This window comes from Tamandua tetradactyla, chromosome 5, assembly GCF_023851605.1.
Source record: "Tamandua tetradactyla isolate mTamTet1 chromosome 5, mTamTet1.pri, whole genome shotgun sequence".
Taxonomy (NCBI): Eukaryota; Metazoa; Chordata; class Mammalia; order Pilosa; family Myrmecophagidae; genus Tamandua; species Tamandua tetradactyla.
This window is the reverse complement of record NC_135331.1, coordinates 105,010,166-105,016,165: the sequence shown is the minus strand read 5'-3', so window position 1 is coordinate 105,016,165 and position 6,000 is coordinate 105,010,166.

Below are 6,000 nucleotides of genomic sequence, written 5' to 3'. Positions count from 1 at the left end.
CTATCATTATACAATCATCTTCAAGAAATATGGCTACTGGAACACAGCTCTACAGTTTCTGGTACTTTCCTCTAGCCACTCCAATACACCATAAACTAAAAAGATGATATCTATATAATGTGTAACAGTAATCTCCAGGATAATCTCTCAATTCTGTTGGAAATCTCTCAGCCACTGACACCTTATTTTGTCTCATTTATCTTTTCCCTCTTTTGGTCAAGAAGGTTTTCTCAATCCCTTAATGCCAGGTCCCAGCTCATCCCAGGATTTCTGTCCCATGTTGCCAGGGAGGTTTACACCCCTAGGAGTCATGTTCCATATAGGGGGAGAGGGCAGTGAGTTCACTTGCCATGTCAGCTTAGAGAGAGACAAGCCACATCTGAGCAACAGAGGTTCTCTGGGGGTGACTCTTAGGCCCAATTTTAAGTAGGTTTAGCTTATCCTTTGCAGAAATAAGTTTTACAGGAGCAAGCCCCAAGATCAAGAGCTTGGCCTATTGATTTGTTTGTCTCTACTGCTTACGAGAATATCAGAAATTCTCCAAATGGGGAAGTTAAATATTTCCTCCTTTCTCCCCAGTGCCCCAAGGGGACCTTGCAAATACTTTTTTACTCACTGCCCAAATTACTCTGGGATATATTGGGGCATCATATTAATCTGGATAAACCAACAAAGTCTCACACCCTATTCAAGATTCCAGGTACTTATGGAATTCAACCAAACTGACCACACAAGTTAAATTAGGAAATGCACTACCTAAAATATAAATTTTGCACCAAATAAACATCTCTCCCTTTGGTCTCACACAAAAGCTGAAGTTTAAAATATGAACGATATCATCCTTTATCCTGTATTCTGATTTACCTTAGTCCTATCCAGATCAGCTTCATTCATATCTCAACTCAAAGTCAGATCCCCTTTTCAACTTTTTAAACAGTTCCTATATGGGATACTGCTGACTTTCATAGCTCCAGAGCTCTAGTTCTCCAAGTCTCAGGTGTCAAGTTTCTGGGTCCAGGGCTGGCTTTCATCTCTCGGCTTTCTTTGGCTCTCTCCAGGTTCTGGCTTGCTTAACACTTCATGGGAAGCCACATGGCAACATCTGCTGGGCTCCAAGCATCTCCAAACATCCGTGTCTCTGTTCTCCAATTGTAAGCACCTATGTCAACTCTTTCTGTACTATCTCCAAAATGTCCCTTCTTTTAGAGGATTCCAGTAAACTAATCAGGACCCACCTGGAATGGGTGGAGTCACATCCACAGTTGGGCATGCCACATTTTCGTGGAGATAATCTAATCAAAAGTTTCTGCCTACGGTGTTGAATCAGGATGAAAAGAAATGGCTGTCCCCACAAGATAGGATCAGTGTTAAACCATGTTTTATTGGGTTACATAATACTTTCAAACTGGCATAATGGCCCTATTATGTATTTATGTTTTTGTCTTCATTTTCTTACTCACCTGTCTGTACACTGGATAAATAAAGAGTGTGTCAGTCACAAAGTTTTCACAATCACACAGTCACACCCTAAAAGCTATATAGTTATACAATCATCTTCAAGAATCAAGGCTACTAAACTACAGTTCAACAGTTTCAGGTATTTCCTTCTAGCTATACTAATACACTAAAAACTAAAAAGAGATATCTTTATAATGCATAAGAATAACCTCCAGGACAACCTCTCTTTACTCTATTTGAAATCTCTCAGCCACTGAAACTTTATTTTGTTTCAAATCTCTTCCCCCTTTTGGTCAAGAAGGTTTTCTCAATCTTACCATGCAAGGTCCAGACTCATCCCTGGGAGTCATGTCCCATGTTGCCAGGGAAATTTATACCCCAGGGAGTCATGTCCCATGAAGTGGGGAGGATAATGAGTTTAGCTGCAGAGTTGGCTTATAGAGAAAGACCACATCTGAGCAATAAAAGAGGTTCACTGTGGGTGACTCTTAGGTATAATTATAAGTAGGTTATGCTTTTCCTTTGCAGGAGTAAGTTCATAAGGCAAGCCCCTGATCTAGGGCTTGACCAATTAAATTGGTTGCCCCCAATACTTGTGAGTATATCAGAAATTTCCTAGATGGGGAAGTTTAATATTTCCACATTTTCCCACAGTCTGTTAGGGAAACTTTGCAAAAACTTTCTTATTTTCTGCATAGATTACTCTGGGATATATCAGGGCATCACACTAATCTGTACAAACCAACAAGATCTCACTACCTATTCATGTTCCATGTAATTATGATGTTTGAATAAACTGACCATACAAAGTTAGGTTAAATAGTGTGCTAGAGAAAATAGAAATTTTCACCAAATAAACATCTCTTCCTTTGATCTCACACAGAAGTTGAAGTGTAAAGCACATTCAATATAATCCTTTACCTTTTAGTTTAATGTACTGTAGTCCTAACCAGATTAGCTTCAATCATATCTCCAATTGAAGTCTGATCTCTTTTTCAGCTTTCAAACAGTTGTTAAATGGGGTAATGCTGATTTTCATAGCTGCAGAATTCTAGCTCTGAGTCTTTGGTGTCACACAGATAACCCAAGTTCCAGGGAATAATCAGGTTATACACAAAGAGCTCAGCATCTCAGAATTTAGAAATAACCATTACAATTCAGGGAATAGATATGACTGCTCTAAGAGCTTACAATCTATGACCCTTTACAATTGGCCTTCACTTGAATACCTATGCTCTCAATTTAAATTCTCAGAGTTTGTACATTATAGTTACTCCATATTAATGAGGCATTATAATATTTGTCCTTTCATTTCTGGTTTATTTCATTCAACATACTCTCTTTAAGTTTCATTCACCTAGTTGCATGCCTCACAATCTGTGAGAGTAAGAGTATAAGAGGGACTGGATTTTCCCTCCCAATTGAAACAACAGAAAAACTGATGTAATATATCAAAAACATTTTTTGAGCCACCGGGCATGAGGCAATGAAGGACAGTGATTTCTGAGTGACAGAAAACAAATGGGGGAAGTCTCATGATTGCCCCAGCTTATTGTTTTGAGAGAGTTTCCAGACTATGGTGTAGGGAGGGGAAGCCAGGTAGTGCTAGCTAGTTCTCAGTATTGAGGAAATATTTTTTGGAAGCAGAAGAAATTCAGGGAAAACTAAAAATCTCTAATTAAAATCTTCAAAGATTCCCGGTGCCTGCCCATGACAAAAAAGAAAAAAAAAAAAATCTTCAAAGTGCAAGAGCAGTTACTGTATTCTACATCTACATCTACAACTTGGGGAAAAGAGCAAAGACAGGAAAGAACTTTTGGAAGTTTAAAATATGAACGGAGAGAAAGAAAGGAAGATTGGATGACAATGTTGGAGAAATCTTAGATAAAAAAACAAACAGACAAAAAGCAAGATCAAAACAAAAACAAACCAAAGCAAAGCAAAAATAGCCACCCTGAAGTGTAAAAGAAAAAAATTTGAGGATTAATCTATTAGATAGTAACAGTTTCAGATATAGGAAACAAAAAGCTAAGGGGAAATAAAATAATGTAAGTCAAATCTCACAACAAAATAATTTATTTCCAGATAGAACCCAGCATGAGCCAGTACAATGAAAAAGAAAACCACTCGTATCAGGATACTTCATGGAATCTCTACATGATGGGAAGAAAGAGGAAAATGCTAAAAGCTTCAGGATTTTAAAATAGGTCACCGTCAGAAGATCATGAATAGGGATAGCATTCATCTTCTCATTATCGAAATGGGAAACAAAAAAGACAATGGAGAAATATATTCACAATTTTTAAGAAAATCATTTTGTTTTTTGACCTAATTCTGTACCCAAATTAACAAATCGGGTAGGAGAATGGAGTAAGGATATATTTTGAGACTGGCAATGTTTCAAACAACAAATATTTCTTGTGAATCTTTACTCAGAAGATTTTGTAGAATGTGCACCTCAAAAACAAGGCTTAAACAAAAAAAAAAAATAAATGAATAAAAAAGAGGAACGCATGAGGCCGGAAAGAATAGAGATGGCAGGGAAAGTCCCCAGACCGCAAATAGTTCCAAGTGGAAAAAGCTGAGTAAGGGTTCAGGTGAGATTTCTTTAGAAAAACAAATAAACAAACAAAAACAGAACTAAGATTCTCTGAGCCATGTGACCACACAGAAATAGAGCACCGAGAGATTTCACAATTCTTTTGGCTGGCTTGGTAGGAATTATCATTAGTAAATTTAGCTACTTAAGTGCACTAGTTAAGTTTTACTCTAAATTATTTTTTCATTCTTTTAAGTACAGAACTATTATCAATAATCATTATATTTTTGTATTGTTAAAAGGAAAATTTTCAAAATGATAAAATTAGACTCTCATAAAAATATAAAATGAACACATATTTAAGATTTTACTTACGTCATTAATTGATGAGGCAACCAGTAAGATATTACAATCTAAGGCAAATCCTTAGAACACACAATATACGTACTCAATAAGGAATACTGAAGTGAATTTCTGAATAAATGCAAAACTGACTTTTCCACAGGGGAATCAATTGGATCTCCATGGACACAATTCATTTACATCTTAATTGACAAGATTCATTTCTATTATCAGTTTTCTACAACTTAGAAAGTTGTAAAATAGCTTCGTCAAAGACCAAAAGCACGGGCTTTATAGAATCAAAAACTCTGAAGGAGTCACTAGACAAGGTATAATATTCCACTGAAAGAATATACAGCAACTTTTTGCCCATTTCAAAGTTTTTTGCATTTTTTTCCTGACACACTATCTAAATTTTAAATATCATAATTCAGAAGTATAATGGAGGAAAAAAATGTGTGCTATTAAATGCCTTAAGGGGATTCTTAGCAGTTTGGATTATTACCCAGAGCTGAGCTAGTAAATCTTATAGCAGTTCATCCAAACTGCAGGCAGAATTCTAAGGGGAGGACATATTTTTTTTTTAGATAGACATTAACATTCCTAAAGTCATTAGAATGGTAAGAAGTCTTATCATAATTAATTGTTACTGCATATTCTAAACGTATCTGTCAGGAACCTAAGGTCAGACATTTTAGTTAATTGGAGCAACCAACTGGTAAGGACAAGAAGAGAGAGAAGATAGGTGCCAAAAAACTCAAGGATGCAGAAATTTGTTCCTAGTTCACAAATCTTCTGTGTAACTTCAAACCCTAAGGGCAGCACTCTGTAGGTTTACAATGGATACATAGCCAAATATTTGACCTCTACCATGGCAATTTGCTCTTCTTCTATCACGTTCTCCCTTTGCTCTGGCCCTCAGTTCCATGAAGACAAAAAGGGTTGGTGGAGAATCCTGACTGTATTGTCAGATAAAAAGGAAATCTGGACTTGATATGGAAGGACTTTATTTTGAAGGATTATTATAAAGGGGGAATGGCACTATTACAATAGAAGGAGTGAATTATTGCAATAAGGAGAACACCCTGACCATAAAATCCACCAGCCCCTCAAGAGTTAGACAAAAAAGACTTTTTTTCTTTTATAGAAAAGAACTGGGTGTAGGGAAATGGGATGAAAAGATGGTGGGATTGGATAGTAGATCTGAAAATGTTTTAAGGTGAAGAAGCTTACTTTCTGAGAAGCACGCTTTAAGTTCATGGGTCTAGAGGAAAGAGAGAAGCTTAATAAATGTTTGGTTAACAAGTATTTGTTTTTTGCTATATGTTATTTTAAAACTTTTTTTATTGTGAAATATAACATATATACACAAAAGGAATAAATTCCCAATTATATTTAAGAAGTAGTTATAGTTTTTAAAGTTTGGTTTGGGTTACAGTTCCATGATTTCTCCTTTTTTCTTCTAGCTGCTCCAAGACACTGGAGACCAACAGAAATATCAGTATAACGATTCAGCACTCATACACATTTGTTAAACCTGACCTTCTCTGTATAACTCAACCATCACCTTTGATCTCTCTCCCACTCTTTAGGGGTATTTAGGCTATGCTCATTCTAACTTTTTCATGTTGGAAGGGTCTGTCAATAATATGGGATGGGGG